General features: G+C 45.1%; 1 protein-coding gene across 2 annotated transcripts in view; it reads left to right on the plus strand.

Annotated features, from left to right (window-relative positions):
- Positions 1-17,093, plus strand: part of RAB11FIP4 (RAB11 family interacting protein 4) — a 112,522-nt gene that overhangs the window by 54,912 nt on the left and 40,517 nt on the right. The gene's annotated exons all lie outside the window — the stretch shown is intronic.

The following is a 17,093-nucleotide window of genomic DNA, read 5'->3' on the forward strand; positions in this document are numbered from 1 at the left end:
CTGAGAGGCCATGTTAATTAGGATTTAATTTGCCAAACTTGCTATTTGGCTCACCTTTTAACCCAGGCTGTTAGTGTAAATGCCCAGCTGACTCCAGCATCAGCTGGGGAACAGGCCATGAGACAGAGCAGTCTGTTTGGGTGGATGCTCTGATCCCAGGCTTGCTTTGGAACTCAGTTATGATAAGCTGCTGGGAAGTGTAAGTTGTAATAATAATAATAATATAACCATGGCAGTGTTGATACAGAGCTGACGCAAATGCTGATGAGCATTTTGGGCTGACAGTGTGAATCTGGTGGCTCAGTCTGAACCACCAGGACTGGGAAGGGTTTGGAAATGGAATGCAGAAAGTAGAAAAGGCATATCAAAAAGGGTGATTCCTTGGAGCTTGTGCTAGCCTGTGTAAATAAGACTGTGATAACAAAGTGTTTGACTTCGCAAGTTTTGATCTGTCCTGAGCTGTGGAGCCTGAGAGTCAGTGAGGGGACAGCCCTGGTGTGAATCCTGCCTTTGTTACCTTTGAGCATCAGTCTCTGGTCACTCCACTTATTGTTTGGGGAAGAGGCTTTCTCAGTGTGTTTGTGCAACGCCACTAGAGCCAAGAAGGATAATGACTGGAGGAGAGAAGGTTTGCAGGCTCTGCCCCCTTTAATAGGTAGAGCAAATACATAAGTATGGTATAAATACATTATAGAGTTTTGACTACCCATTTGTATAGAATATTGCAATACTTAGGTAAATTATATTGCCACAGTAGAAATGTATTCATAGCACTCTAACAAAGCCTGACCTCATTTAAAATGGGGGGAGCTTCTCAACTGACTTGACTGTGCTGCCACCTTCTTCATCTGACAGAGAGGATGTTGGTCATGTTTTGGTGACAGAGTAACAGACAGAACCTTATGTATTTTTGTATGTTCTCCACAAGAAGTTTCCTATATCTGTAATTGTTCTGTATTTATTACCATTATATGCATGTTGAAAAAATTATTGGAGTTTGTTGTTTCAATGAGTTCCTAATTGTTGTGTCCTTGAAGGCTAATGCCATTGGGGAACATTTTTGTGGGTAACTGGGACATGTGTCTTTCATCAGGAGATGGACCATATGGTTACAATGCCCTAAGGCACAATCACGGAAAGGTCTAGTGCATGGAAGGTGGGAACTGTCCAGAATGGAGAGGGGTATTGAAGAGCCATGAAGAACTGCTTTTCAGATTCTTAGATGATAAAAATCAATTTAAGAACATGAAAGAAACAAGCTTGTGTTCCTGCTGAGCTGGTTGGGAGTTTTTTTCCCACCTTGTAAGCTTTTGAGACTGTTACAGTAGGAGCTTTACCCATCCATATATATCCCTTCTTCCAACTCTTACAGCTTCACCTTCGACAGGGTTCTCTTTGGGTTTTCAGAGTTTCAGAATTTAAAATGGCTTGTCACTCCTCGGAATATTTCACAGACTAGTTATTATTGTGAAAAAGTGAGGAGACCTGAATAATGAATGAAGTCAGTATTTCACTGCATCTCTGAGATTTGATTTTTATGGAAATCACTAATACAAAATATTTTATGAGACTAATAGATAAATATTGCCTTTCACAGATATTTGTTTTCCTCTGAACTGTTCAGCACGAGGATCAACAGCCATCCCACTATGAATCACACTTTGCAGGGTTATCTGGCTGTGGGAGCTGCCACAGGTTTGTCACATGGGAAGTTGTTAGTCAAGTGGCAGAGTAAATCATCAACTTTCTCGTTCCACTGTGTTTTGAAACTGCACTTAAATGTTTCTGTTTGTCTCACTGCCAAGCAATGGTGAGATATCATGGGGAATTATAAAAGGGAGTTTTGTGCAGTAAATTCAGAGTTCAGCTGTTCTCTAGTACAATTCCTTGCCTATAAAGAAACTCTGAAGAAGCCTTCTCAGATTACTGCACCCTGACAAAACACTGCCATCAGGAGACATCCTGTGTCATGTTGTGGTTCTCAAATCAAAGGGGAAAGAGTTTGTGCTCAGATATTGTAGAAGGTGCCCTGCCAAGAGTGACTGATACCCTGCTGGTTTACAAAGAAAAGTTTTAGCAGTGAAATTACTGAATAACACTGCCCCATGTGCTTCATGAGGCAAGGTCCTAGAGCTAGGGAAGGTCCTGGAGCACTTTCTCTGCACTTATTGAAGGTCACTAATTTTTCCCCATTAAAAAAAAAAAATCAGATATTTCCTTACTTAGAGCCAGGGCATTACTTGCTGTACTGTTGAGGGACATGCTTTTCCTCTAGGTTGTGTGTAGTCTTACTAGATCAAAAACTTTCACAGGAAAAGACAGTCTCTCTTGATTCTATTTTTACAGTGCTTGTCTTGTGTTCCTTTGCCTCTCTCCTGGGAGGACAGGATCACTTCTTTTTAGAAGGAAGACATTGGAAAGGGAAGAAACCAGCACTAGTAGGAGTATTTCAAGATTTACTGAGTGAAATTGTCATATTTAGTTTGACTTAGATATTTGCATTGTGCATGGACTCACCTTCCTATGCAATGTCTTCTCTCCTGTGGGGGAACTGATACCCAAGAGAGGAAGGACTCTTCTGAATAAGCTCCCAGGAGTTCAGACTGGGTTAGGACATCCCCTCTCACCTCGGTTAGCATGGCTCCCTGAGGCTGACATGTGCAGGTCTGCTTGGCAAGGCACCACATCCCACTTCCCAGGAGGCTGGGGCTGCCCTGGCGCTCCTGGGGCTTCCACGAGAGCCCCTGGCTAACAAGAACCACGTGGAGCACACACCTTCCTGCCTCCTGAGGCACTTCACCATCTGTAACTGCTCCTTGCATGGCTCAGGGGCTCTCAAAGTTTCCCCTGTGCTGACAACTCACTGCCTCTGTTCTCATGGCATCTGAACGCTTCCATACTGAACGTGATTAATTAGAAGGGAGAGGTGAGTGTCAAGGGCAGGGATCAGTGTTCAAGAGTAGTTCAGTGTTTTAATTTGAGCAGATTATGGAAATAGAATGTGAAAGGTAAGTAGAGGTGTTTTGCTCCCTGCTGAAATGGTAAAGAAGATCATATTTAGCACAGGGAGGGCCCTTTCCATAACCTGTTCTTTACAGAACGTGGGGCACTGCAGGCCCTTGGCTGGACTCACCCCACAGCCACGGGTGTCTTGGTTTTCAGTGGGTGTTTCCAGTCTGCACTGTAGGTCATGGTGCAGATGCTGGGTGGGAGTCTTCTTCATTAGCTTCATTTCCTTCTAATATTGTATATTCAGAAGTATCTGTGCAGCACCAGGCCATTGACAATACTGCTGATTACTTCACATCACTATTTAATTAGGATGAAAGACACGGAATGAGCAAATGGAAATTTTACACTTGGGAAAGAAATTGATTTATGGAACAATCAGACTGTTAGCTCCAGCAGGCTTTTCTTTAAAAAGTCACTTTGGGATTGATTTAAATCAGGGAATTTGTACAAAATTATTCTTCTCAGCCTGTGATTGCAGAGATCTAACAATGGGGCAGAAGTGAATCCTCTGTTGCATTCTGTACTGTACCTCAGGAGTGAGGAGCTCAAGCCTTCTGCAAGCCTGGACTTAGCAAAGCATCTGTGGGACCCCATTGAAAGGCCTTGCCTGGGCCATACCTGTTCAGTCACAGAGCTCTGCTCTTGCTACAGCAAGGAATTTCTGTCCTTTGGCCAGTGTAGAATCAGCTGGGAATTAAAACTGATCTAATCAAAAGGCAGCTAGCAGATGTACCTAGGTGCTGCCCTTCCTCATGCTTTGTATAAATGCAAATATCACCCAAAAGGCACAAATCAGTCTGAAAGGTCTGGATGGTGCTAATATTGTCACAGCCTTGCCCACACTCGTGAGCTTTATTGGGCAGCTGTACATTTCTGCTGAAGCTGGGAGTTTTCCCTGAGGCATCCTGAAATAAATGTTGTATGAATTGAAGGTGTTGTGCCTCCTACAGCAGATCTGCACCTGCTGTTCCCTGCTCCAGGCTCAGCCCAGCAGCACCCAGTCTGGCATCATCACACCCTGCTCTTGCCAGGCTGCCAGCAGCCCATGTGAAGGCCTTGCTGTCTGACACCAAATGTCTCCCAGTTCCTGTTCATAGTGAAGCTGAACCAGAGGTTATGTTTTTCCTGCTATGTCTGTGTTTGTCAAGGAAACTTCGCTCTGCTGATATTTATAGTCTTGGTGCCTGTGAAGGGACCATAATAGAAACAAAAGGCTGCTTTCTGTCGTTCTCTCAGGCTGCTGCAGCACTTGTTGCCCCAGAGTTCCTGTGGGGAACTGTGGATTTGGCTGAGCTATAGCTGAGTTCTTTTTTCTTCCAATTTCTGTGGCTAGAAAGGGGAGTATTTCTGTGACCAGGACAGAGAAGTTGTACAGATACTTGGCTAATGAACATTTGTCAGCCAAGAAAACTGAATTCTACCTTCCCTGTTAATGAAAGGTGTATTTTGAGGGACTCTAATGCTAAACACAGGAGCGGGAGAGAAAACAGTTCAATTCATTTTCCTGTTGCTACAAACCTCCCATGATTTTTGAGAAGTGCAGCAGAACCATGCCCTCCATATACCATGCTGTTCTCCCTATCAGTAAAATAAGTATAAAACTCTTAAGTTCTGACTGTCTGGATGGCAGGGCATATTCACCTGACTGTAGTTGCCAGCTCTACTGAGCAGAGTAGCCCCCTCCTCTTATCTCTTGTCCAACTCTAAAGAACTGCCATGGAATTAACATTTCCTGCCCCAAGTCAGAGAACAGCAGCCACATCCCTCAACAAACAACTCCAAAAGGGCTTGACAGTTAAATAATTGCCTCTGCTGCCTGGCTTTTAAGAAATTAAGTGAAACTTAAATGGGAGTTCTGCAAAGTTTGATAGTCCGTCCACTCGACTGCCATCATTCATGGTGGGTGTTCAAGCTTCCAGCCTAATGGGGATTTGTGAGGAGGCATCACCTCAGAAAAAGTGTCAACAGCACCACAGGTCAGACAAGGACATATTATTATGCACCTTTGAAAACACAGCCAGACTCCACATCTCAGGCCAGCATGCAGCAATCATTAGTCACCCTGCATAATCCCCTTGACCTATTTTTTTTTTTCCTTTCACAGTGGTCACATTTGAAAATATTGTCTAGAGCTGGTTGGGCCCACACAAGGTTGTTAATTGGGAGCTGTCTAGCTCAGGGGTGACACAGAGGCCAAGTTCAGCTCAGTGTGCTCAGCACCCCCGTGGCAATGCTGAGGGCTCCCAGGGAGGTGGTGGCCGGGAGGCCTTGTGTCACCAGTGTGCACAGGGACTTTATTCCTGATGCTTCTGGAGGGGCTGGTTCTGAAGCACCTGTGTGCTTTGGTTTATCTGGAATTAAGAATTTGCCAGGAGCTGCCCCAGCAGGAGGGTTGGAATGTGAGAAGTGCTGATGACATTTACTTAGAGGAGTGGGAAGACCCCAGCTGGAACAATGGAGCAGCCAGGAAAAGCTGCCCACACACCTCCATCCCAGAGAGCTAGGTGGGCATGGCCTTAGTCATTAGGGGATTTTAAAGGGGTTGCCATCCTTCTTGTTTCCCCTGAAGGCTGGTGCCAAAGCTGAGGAAAGCAGCACAATTCCCAGTGCTCTGGGGCCATCACTCATTATCATCTCACAGAAACTGCTTTCCCTTATCCAGCAGGGACAACTGTGGGGTGGCCCTGCATGGGTGGAGAGGTGTGGAAATGATCTGCAAGCTTGGTACAGAGGCTTGTAACTTCAGAGAGATTTATTCCACATCCCATATATCAGTTAAATTCCTGGAGGCTGAGGCCAGAGTTATGTAGATGAAGGAATTAGCATAAAAACTATTTACAATACTTATTCCATTATTATACTATCAAAGTGCTTCACAGGCTCTAATGAATTCCTGTTGCAGCTTCTCTGGGAGCTAGAAAATTGTTATTCATCCAAGTCTGAAGATAAATTGAGCTGTTCAGGGATAAGCTGCCCAGGTTGGTGGCAGAGTCAGTTCGGTTTCCAGATAAGCCAGGTTCCTGCATACCACTGAGGTCACAGAAGATGTCCATCATGGAGTGAGAACAGGTACCTGGGTCTCAGCTGCTGCCCTGTCTGCTGGACCAGCTTTTCTATCTGAGCATCTATAATAGCAGTACTTCTGTGCATGTAGGTGGAATTTGATACTGAATCCCAAAGGCTAATAATTTTCCAGAGTGCTTTTCCTTGTTCCTCTGTCTGCAGAGCCTGCCCAAATTAAAGGCAGAGCAAAGCAGGGCTCCTTTGCCTCAGCCAGGGAAAGGATCAAAGCTCTGGATGGTGCTGAAGGCACATGCCTGTCTTGCTTACCTGCAGTAGTTTATGAAGTGCTGGTCTAGGGAGATTGGTAGGTGTCAAATCTACTTTACAAAACTGCACAATGGTGGCATTATAAGTTTGCTGCACCCTTGTACAAAAGGCATGTTCAGTTGATTAGGTCAGTCTGTGTTTTGTTAGAAGCAGCCAGTTTTGGAAATCTTGCTTCTCCCTATCACATCAGCCTTCCTGCCTTTCCCTGGTGTCTCAGGAAACACGGGTGAATGTGCTGTTTATCCTCCAGTCCCCAGAGGCATTTTTAAAATTTACAAGGCTGAAAAAAATTTGCAATGCTAAAATTTGGAGCTGATGGTCTTGAAGCCTGATGCCTACATGGCCAAACAGAGGTGGTCAGAAATTGCTTCTCTCCTGCTGTGAGGCTGCACACTTGATGTCAGGAGTGGTGCATTGAGTGCATTTGAGGTATGGTGCAGGTGCCTTTGTGAAGCTGTTTTCTTATCTGTTTTGACCTACCATGACAGGACAGAGCTGTGTCAGTCTGTCTTGCATATTCCTACCTTCATTAAAGCCCTGGGTACTGAGTGCTACTGCCTGTGCTCTTGTGCTGTTCATTCAGGGATTTAGGGCAGAAGTGCTGTATGTAGCCATTGCCATCTTGTAAGGAGCAAAGAACAAATGTGCTGTATTCCCTAGATCCAGGATAATCATATCTGACAGCATACTAATTAATCACCAGGTAATTCTTTCCCATGTAGCTGTCTAATTACTGTTTAGTAGCCCAGACTTCATTGTGCAAATAACTCATATTTTCAAGCAGGGGTTTCAAGGAGAAGAGCACAGTGAGCCATGACTCCTGGTGTAACTCCTCCATCTTCTTTGAATTACTCCTGGGATAAATTGGGTCTCTCAAATCTTTTAGTCTACTGAACCACAGAGCAGCTCTAATTATTACCATATTGGCCACAAGGAAAGAGTGTGCCCAGCTCCACTGCTCAGTGCAATGGAGCTGCTGATAATGTGCTCACAGTGCATCCATATGTTTGCTCCCCAGGAGCTCTTCCTAACCTAGCAGATTATAAAATAATAAGCTTGAGCCATACTTTGGGGATCAATATAGGGGATGCTCTTAAAAGATGGGGTTGTATATTAGAGTGTGCTGAATGTCTCCATGGTAGAGATTTACTTGTAAACCAGGGAAGACAGTAAAGATAAAAATTAAAATTGCTTAACATGCTTACCTTGAAAAGGCTTTTCTTCTCTGCCTCCAGCTCATTCCCTTCTGGTTTAGCTGGGTTTCCCAATGTTTGTGATGTGTCCTGACTGTGTGTGTGCATGCATGGATCCAAATTCTATTCAGCCAAAAATTTAGACTAATTCAAAAATTTTAACCACACTTGGAAGAGCAACAGAATCTTTACAATATTAATCTTTTGTGTGTCATAAAAATAGCCTTTTTTATGGGTTTCATTAAAGCAAGACAGACCTTCATCCGTGGGGCTTGACCAGTGCAAAAATTATTTCATACTTCAGCACTATTCCCATATGTGAAAGAAATCAGTGAAAGCTGATACAAGGCAGTTTCCCATTTGCAGAGCTGCTTCTTGGGCTAGAAACATTATTTAGGTGTGTATGATTTGGGTTGTTGCTAGCCAGATCCCATAATATCTGTGTCAACACTATAAAACTAATCCCTAAGACATCAGTGTCCAACTTGAACAGCATATGTACACCGACCTTGATGTTGGCTGTGGACCCACTGATAATTTAATATCTCCCATTTTTTCCAAGCTCTGTGACCCTAACAAAGAGGTGACTTCATGTACTGGTGTCAGGTTTACCCCAGACATATTGCAGCAATTTTCTCATGGTTTTTATTGCTCAGTTGTACGCTACTGTCTCTGTATTTGCTGCATGATTACGCCTTCAGTGTCCAGATCATCAGACCTTTGCCCAAACCAGCCTGAGAATGGCCTTGCAAACATTCTGAGGAGCTGGAGTGTGTTTGATTTTCCTGGGCTTATTTGCTTTCCATTATCTGTCTTCATGGTGATGAAAACTGCTGCTGCCAACCTCAGGAGTGCTGCAGCTCTGCTGTGTGGAACGCACAAAGGGAGGAATGATGTGCAGGCTGTGCTCCCAAAAACTGCCTCGTGGAGCTTCTCCCCAGAGGAGCCAAGAGGAGGGAAATGTCGACCACATAAATAGCAGGGGCCCTCCAAGAACGTGTGCTGAAATAAAAGCAGCTAAAAATAGTGTCTAGGACTAAATGTGAATCATCTGGAGAGCAACTCGCAAAATTTTCTGCAGGAAAATCCTGAAAGGAGGAAGCCATGCTTTCAGAAGCAATCATGCAAGCTGGAAACAAATAAAGTCTTCCTATGAAAAACTGCAACTTCCAACCTGTGCTCTTGGAGAGAGCTCACACCGTGCCCTGGGTCTGCCTTCTCTTATGCTGGGCTCAGTCTCATTCTTACTGGTGCAGGTTTTGGTTGAGTCTCCTAAGGGCTGGGATTTTTTTTTTTTCCCCCCAAATTTTGATCCTAAAGAACTGGAACTCCAGCAAGTGGAATCAAGCTTTGTTACAACAGCCAGTCCACAGAATTTCTCTCTCCTCCAGGCAGTTTGCAGGTACCAGAACCATGGGAAGGTGGTAAAACATTTAAAAAATTAGTGGGTTTGGTTGCACCCCTTTTTCCAGTGCAAATGCTTATCCCCACTGACTTCCCTCAGCCATTCATTTGTCCCTCTTTGCCAGTTGTAATCTGCTGCTGAGGTTTACCGGAGCTATTTCCAATGCAACACGTTTAATCCGAAACTGAAAAGTCTTTGTGCGCTGGGGCCTGGTGTCATGTGGTGAACGTCTTAGATGCAGAGAGGGATCAAGGTGGCTTCTTAGTTACCAGTAGTTAACACAACCCATTGTGGTTGATGGAATTGCCGTTTTTCCGTGTCTTTGTGTGCCCTGCTCGGAAGGAGTGCGATCTGGGAATACGGCAGCGGGGAAAGAGCCGCGGTTCCGCCGTGGCACCAGCGAGAGCTCGGCTGTGGGGCAGGCACTGCTCAAGCCTTTCTGCCGACAGTGCCGGGCCGCAACAGCAGCACTAGGCCCAGCAGCCCCGGCCAGGCGGGAGCGGCTGCTTGCAGAGGGAGCCCAGGCTGTCCGGAGGCGCCCAGCAGAGCGGCTGGGGACGGGAGAGCGGTGCCACGGGCACGGTGCCGCGGTGCCGGGAGGGCACGGAGCTGGCACGGGGCAGGGAGCAGCCCCGGACACGCAGACACTGCGCCCGCTGCTTCTCCTGGGCCTCGCAGCTTCTCTTTTTGCGTTGGCGTTTCTGGCTGAGGCGCTGGATGCGCCAAATTCACTGGTAAAGCTGTTTCCTCTCAGAGTTGAAATGTCCATAAAACGCTGATTTTGACAACATTTTGGCTTGGGAAAAAGGAAATTATTTGTGAATTTCAGAGTTTCTCGTTTTGATGTCTTTCAAGAGTAGAAGCTTCAGTTTTTCATTTTGACTTGATTTTTATTTGTTTAATCTTTAAGAACACTTCAAGAAACTGATTGGCACCAGTCTTTACAAAATTCTTCTAGTGAGAACTTTCACATTTTCTTTTAATTCTTTTCAGGAGTATCAAAATTTCTCTTTCAGAATCCCTATTTTCAGCCTGAGGCTTGTGAAAGACAGGGCAGCTACCCAGCAAAGCAATCTAGGAATATAATGGGAACGATATTTCATGAGAAATTGTTCTTTTCCATTCAGGAGAAGAATGACTAATGTGTAGTGCTTTTCTAGTAGCTGTTAACAATGCATTTCGTTTTTCCTGACGTGTTTAGAAGAATGCGACAAGAGCCCCGAGGCATCTTCTAACAAAGAAACGTATCACTTGGCGTTTTTACAGCGAGCTGAGGCTTTTCTGGGTTACACACGTCAAAGTGAAGTACCTTCCATTACCCACTAGAAAGGAAACAGAAGGAAACAGCCTGATAAAGCCATAGTTTTATTAAGCAAATATTCCTGTGTAAGGTCAAGACATTGCTGCCTGCTGAATTTATTCCAGACTTCAGGCCTGCTTTTTAAAAGCTTTAAGTGTGAACAGATAAGGAGTTAATTTACCTTTTCAGGATTAGACCTTCATAGACCTTCTGAAAAATTCATGGAAGTTGTGAATGGGAGAGATACATTTTTAAACATGCTTGGTTTATTTAAGTGTAATATTTGCCAGTCTTTGCTGTGATGTGTGGAGCCCTTCCCTCTCAGTTCATATCCCAGGACATCCTAACTCTGCTGGAAAACTGTCTTCACCCTCTGCCCTGAACTCTTGGCTCTGTATTCCTAAATTTTCCAGACACCAGCCCCAGCTGTGCAGTGGTTTGACCTAGAAACAGCCTTGCCTGCTTGAGAGTGATGTGCCTTCAGCATGTGTGCGTAAAGAGCATGAGCTGTCTCAGGTGCCTCTCTCCCTGGGGTGTCCAGAACTAGTTCCATTAACAGATGATCGTCCTTTTGGCAGAACTATTCACGCTTAATCTCTTTTGGGCTGAGTGATGAAACTGGCTGGGGGCAGAACGCTCCAGGGCTCAGTGTAAATGCAGTGCCAGGAGCTGGCAGAAGAGCAGTTCATTCTTCTTCCAGAATGTGTCTGGGAGTACAGTGAAGTGTAAAAACTCAGATGCAAAACCAGAGTTACCTTCCTGTGATACTTTCTTGACCTCATTGCCTCCTTTTGCTTCCCACTCTCCTTTACCACCCTGTTATCTGAAGTCAGGAACTGAGGCCTTTCGGGGAGGGGACCTTTAACTGGGTTACTCCAGCCATACTACACGTGGTCTTGTACAAGGAGTTCATTTTGAGTTACTTACAGTTACTTACGCACCCATAATGGTAACTGTAGGAGGAAAAAAGAGGATTAAAGTGTATCCTCCCTGAAAACTTAATTATTGGGAATGTTTGATTCTTTCCACTTTGAGCAAACCCTATCAGTGAAATTCAGCATTCAAAAATTTCCATTGTTGCAGAAATCTGAATTTTGGTAGTTGGTCTAGTTTATTATTAAATTATAGAAAAGGGCAGGAAGTACAATTCTATACAATTAAATTTTGAAAGATACTGAAAAATGTTGCCTACCCTAACTCAAGAAGTAATTTTCAGACCTGTTTGTAAGCAGTAGGGAAAAAAGGAAAAGAAAAAAAAACAAAAACAAAAAACAAAACCAACATGTCAGATCCATCATACTGATAGTTTTGAAATGCTTTGATCTGACTTCCATAATGTAAACATTCTTATTGTAGTCAACGTACCTGTAGAAACACATATGAATGTTGAACAAGGAAGCTGGAGTGCATTTAGGATCAGCTGTAACACTGGAAAATGGGATTTTTAAATGTCTGTTCACCTCTTCTGGTTTTGCACAGGCTTCCATGAGCTCTGTGAACCTTTTCCATCTTAGCCACCACTAAGATATGGAACAGCCATTTGCACAATTAACGCATTATGAAGGGACAACAAATTCAAAAGGATGAGAGCCCAAAATACCCCGTAATACTCTGAATTTTACAGTCCACATGTAATACGATTTGAGAGGTAGCAGAGAGGTTGTATTTTTTTCAGATAGACAAGTTTGGCTTCTGCTGCACTTGAGACTCCTGTCTTCCTCTTATCTGACTGTTTCTTGCTCTGAAACTTCACACATCTTTTATTTAGGACTGTGATATCTTTGAGAAAAACCTTGGCATCACGAGAACTGAGTGTCCAGGACCTATTGCCATAATGCAAAAGTTTAATTGTGTGTTGCTGCAGTAGTTGATGTTATGGATTCAGTGTTTCCACCTGCAGATCCTGACATTTTGGCATGGCACATTTTTACAGTTGTTCAGAAATAGCTGATTCCACTGCAGATTTTAGCATCAAACCTGGGGGCAGACTTCAATCCTGCCATTGTTTCTGAGATCTCGGAGCAGCTCAAAGCAGGGGGGTGAGGCAGAAAGTTTATTTATTTTAAAAAAATTAACATAGTTTTTAACATCGGTTACAATTCCAGATAGAAAATGTTTCGCTAATAAGCGTTATTTCAAACTGATGAGAGCACTTAATGGAAGTTTATATTTACCTGAATCAAAGAAAACGATGCTGTTCCCAGCCCGTGTGATGCCCGTGGCCGTGCTGAAAGGAGCATTTGATTAGGAATGCCTTGGCCAGGGCGAGATCTGGAAGCTTTGGAGTCTGCCCCGGGTGTCTTGGCAACGATACGCGGTGGAGAGCCCGCAGCAGCGCAGGCACAGAGCGTGTCCCAGGTCTGGCTTCACATCCCGCTTGTGCAAGGCGAGAGAGAAAACTTTGCTGCTGCCGAGACGGGCTTTAGAGACACTGCAGTTCCCGTAGAGACTTTCACAGTCACTCTCAGTAAGTACAATTTTAAATTAAGGAATGTTTTTTTCCCTCTGAAGTCATCTTTGTTAAGCGTGCTGTAGTTCAGGGATAAAAATCAGGCTAAAACGCACAGTTAAAATACACAGCAGCCTGCTTTCAATCAGTGTGAAGCTGCTTTAACTAGCCATTCACTGGGTGGTGCGGGACTGAAGGAGCCGAGTCTTAGAAACCCTTAGAGATTGGGAAAGCAAATCCCCCTTGGGAAAGCTTCCCCCTTTGTCAGCCTGTTCTTTTCAGGGTGAGCCCGTGGCATTGTGTGTGCAGTGGTACCTACAGCAGAGCAGGCACAGCCCGCTGGGCTCTGCTCATCTCCCCCTGCACGGCTGATGCAACAGGAGCCCTGCAGTGCACAGGGAGCCATTCCCACTCCTTGGGCACTGGAGGCAGAGACTGTGATGAAGCAGGCTTGAAGAGAAGAACTGAGCTAAGCTATTCCCTGTTTTCTAAGGTGTCTGTTTTCTTAGGCAGAACTGGAATGCGCTGTGAGGTTTTATTCTCACCAAGCTTTTCTGCTTTCTGAAGTGTTTGTGTTCGGTTTTAGTGGAGTAAAATTGATTGTGGAAAACCTGGAGATTTATCCCAAGTCAGAGGAGAGGATATGATTGTGGTTGTATGGCTGGTTTAGGATAGGGGTGTCTGCATCCATCTCTAGCCTCTGTCCCAGCCTCAGTGTGGCCTCAGGGAAGGAGCTGCTCCCCCTGAGCGCTGAGAGCGAGCCCACACAGAGCCTTTCTCCCTGGCATGTGATGTCCCTGCGTGGGCTGCACTGGCGTGGGTGGGCATGACTGGCTGCTTCGGTGCTCATGGCAACCTCTCCCTGTGCCTTTGATGCAAACAGCAGTGGCTGCAGGAGTGTCTGCACTCCTGCTTGAAGCGTTTTGGGGCACAGCTGTGCACAGTGGCACATCCTGTGAAGAAGCACGTTCCTATGAGGTACGTGTCAGGGTAGAGCTGTGGGACTCACAGCACAGCACAGGGCTGGGCTGGCCCAGCTCCCTGCAGTGGTACCTGTATTGCTCTAGGGAAAGGCCAGGGCAGTGGCACAGCTCCTCATGTGCAGTTCTCTCACATCTCAGCTGCCTAAAGCTAGATCCTGATGAACACAGCTCCCATCAGCTGTGTTCATCAGGACACAGCTTGCTGGGTGGTAACTCAGGCTGCTGCCAGGGAGCTGAGTGTGTCTGCTTGTCCTTCAGCCAGGGACAGAGACCCTCTGTGCCACCCACCCCAAAACAGCAGCACTTTGCAGCAGCTCCGGGTGTGGGGACGAAGCAGATTAGTCACAGAGTACAGTGAGTGAGGGACTCAGACCTGATCCTTTGGGAATAGTGAGCGCTGCAGTGAGTGGAAGGGAAGTCACGACTCGATTTATCAATGCTTTTTGATCAGGCAGTTGTACAAATGCTTTCTGTGGGGGGACTGTGAGTTTAAAGGAACTTAGTTCAAAGACTTCACACATCTGATGCTCAGGCCAAATCCCTGTAGCTTTGGTTCCCTGTTGGAATGAGTGTGTAGTTCAAGTGCAGGCTGTCATACTTGACTGGCAGCCAGATGAGGCTGCTGCACCTCATCAGCTCTCCTTGGCCCAGAACTGCTCACAGCAGTGTCTGGGAAGCCAGCTGTGACAGAGCCAGGGACCTCTCGGGCTGAGAGGTGACAAGGATTTGGCTGGTTCCACTGTCCTCCACTTCCAGTATCACATGGGAGATACCAGAACCTTGTCATTTAAATCAGCAGAGCTCACTGAAGTCAACACTGGGACTGTACACCCTAATTAAGAGTCTGGCCTGTCATGTTTTCAGAAAGAATCTGACAGCCCTGCTGAGTGAAAGGTGTGTCCTGTGCTCCCTTGGGCAGATGGTGGTTGGGGTGGTGTGTGGTGAACTCCTTGGGTGTAGTCTGCTGTTGATTAGATGCTTTGGGATTCCCTCCTGCCTTGGAAAAGGCAATGCACTCCACAGTGGTATCCATATGGATATTTCTGATTACTCCCCTGCAGCCTCGTGTGATGGCCTCAAGCGTTTAGTGAGCTTTGGCATTGCTGAGCCTCTTCCTGCAGAGAACTCCTTTGTGTCACCCGAGTAACCTGTGCACATGAACTGTGCTCTGTCTGGCTCAGAGGTGCCAGTTTGCCTCTGAACTGTGCTTCTGCCATGGCTGATGGGGAATTGTCATGGGAAAGATGCAGAATAGATCACATCCTTACCATGTTGTGGCCCAGTTCACTGTAATACCTGTTCCCTACAAGGCTGCTTAGGGATTCCTAACCCATTTTTTCCCCTTGGACAAAAAGGTGGTATTTTTGTAGCAGAAATCAGCATGGGTATTAGTTAATTCCAGATCCCAACATATTGTAGTGTTTCCTGTCAGTTTTCCTCATTCATCTCAGTGTATAAAATGTGCTCCATGAGGAGACTTTCCATGAGCATGGAGCAAGTTTCCTTTCATCTGTGCCTCCCTCCTCCCTCATGGAGTGTTTGTGTGTGTTGAATAAAGCGTCAGGCTTGGTCAGCTCCAGCTTGGACTCATCTCCTGAGTATTAAGGACTCTCTGTCTCTCTCACTTTAATCTTCCCCCTGGTTTCTTTCTGTTCCTTCCTATGTTTTTCAGCAACAGTGCCACCTAATTAGGTCATGGATTGTTTCGTACTCAGAACCTTTCAGGAGGTTTTCCAGTAGCTGTGAGTTTTGTTATTCAAGGCACTGGTTCTGCTTGCCCAGCTTTCCTGCTTTGTGCCTCTATTAGCTGCTCCTAACACTGAAATATTTCTCATTCACGTGGCTGCAGCAGTAAAAGCCTTGTTAGTTCCATAACAAGCCGCTACTGACTCCTCAGGGAACTCCCAAAGAAACATTTTACTCTGAGATCAATCTGCTTTTCTGCATTTCCTACTGTTTTATTAATAAGGATATTTTCCTGAGAAGGAGATTCTCACATGAAGTTGCCTGCAGCTTCAATGGCTGCTCCTCCCTGGAGCCCAGATAATGCCTCCTGCTTGCTCAGGGTGTTGGGATCCCCATGTGGGTGACAACACACACGTTGCTGTTTCAGGGTGAGCAGGGCTCAGCAGCACGTCCAGACATACCTGGGAGTGTGGCTTTTAGCTCATATGACACACCTCATCCAAAGTGTGGTTGGCCCCAAATTTTGTTGTATCCAGATTCAAGGACTCATTTACCAGGAGGTGTTATTTTTCCCCACAAAGTTCAGGTAAGCCTTAAGGAGTAATTCCAAAGGATGTGCTGGTCAGTTCAATCAAGAGTGGCAGAATTGGAGTTTTTATATCTGTAACCAAAATCTAGGAAACACTCTATACATCTAAATCAATCTGCAGGCAGAAGTCTGTGACAGAATGAGCTGGGACTACATGCAGCGCTTTTAAGTGGTATTTGTAGCAGATTGCTACCTCCTTCCTCAAAATAAAATACCATTTTTCTCCTGTTCTCTAATCCTGTCTTTTAAAGCTATTTAATACATGGTCGTAAATTATGATTGTGAATTATGGTATCCCCAAATATTCTTAAGAGCTGTATTAATACACAGAGGAAAAAAAACCAAACCAAACAACCCAAACAGATGAAAGAAGGGCTGATAATTCAGAGGGATTGAAAAGATTTCTACTTTTCTTCCGAGTTAATTGAGAGCAAAGGCTGTTGCCCCTTTATTGCACACATTTCAATTAGGCTGACAGCAGAGCTGGTCACAGAAGGCTGAATCTGGCCTGTAACAATTTGTCAAGGAAAATCTTTCCTGTTTCAATCATTGAACCTTATTAAATCAATTTCATACAATGTTTTAGTCATTGCCTTTCATTCATGCCCAACTAAAGCTTTTTTGTAGCAAGCAGTGACAGCAAAGTTTGCATGCTAGCAATAACAAGACTGGCTTTGCCTGGCCACGTGTGGCATGAGAGACTGTCCAGAAATTTTCATCCTGCTGGCTAAAAAGAGGGGCAGGAGGTGCTTCCAGCTCCTTCTCCAAGCAAGGTACCTGTGCATCCAGGTGAGATGGGGGTGTCCAAGTTTTTAGCCTGAGTAAGTATTTTACTCATGATGTTTTGTAAGACTTTTCAAAGTGAAGATCACATACGGCTGTGGAGGGACCACCTTGGCTACCTTTTTTCCTGTGACATTTTTTGACATTGCTTGCTAAATGTGGCTTAGCAAAAGAGTGGAGAGTGCTGAAAGATGGGAGTTGGACAAGAAAACTACATGTAAAGTAAAGGAAGTAAGAACTGGAGGGCAACTTTTGGGGCAGTTAGGATGTGAGTACCAGATCTGAGCACCACTCCTGTCTCCAGAAATCTCATAAGGTAGGTTATTCAGTAAACTTTCTGGACTAGTAGATAACAGCTCTTTT

The sequence above is a fragment of the Onychostruthus taczanowskii genome, unplaced genomic scaffold, assembly GCF_017590055.1.
Source record: "Onychostruthus taczanowskii isolate IOZ18803 unplaced genomic scaffold, ASM1759005v1 scaffold30, whole genome shotgun sequence".
NCBI classification, from domain to species: domain Eukaryota; kingdom Metazoa; phylum Chordata; class Aves; order Passeriformes; family Passeridae; genus Onychostruthus; species Onychostruthus taczanowskii.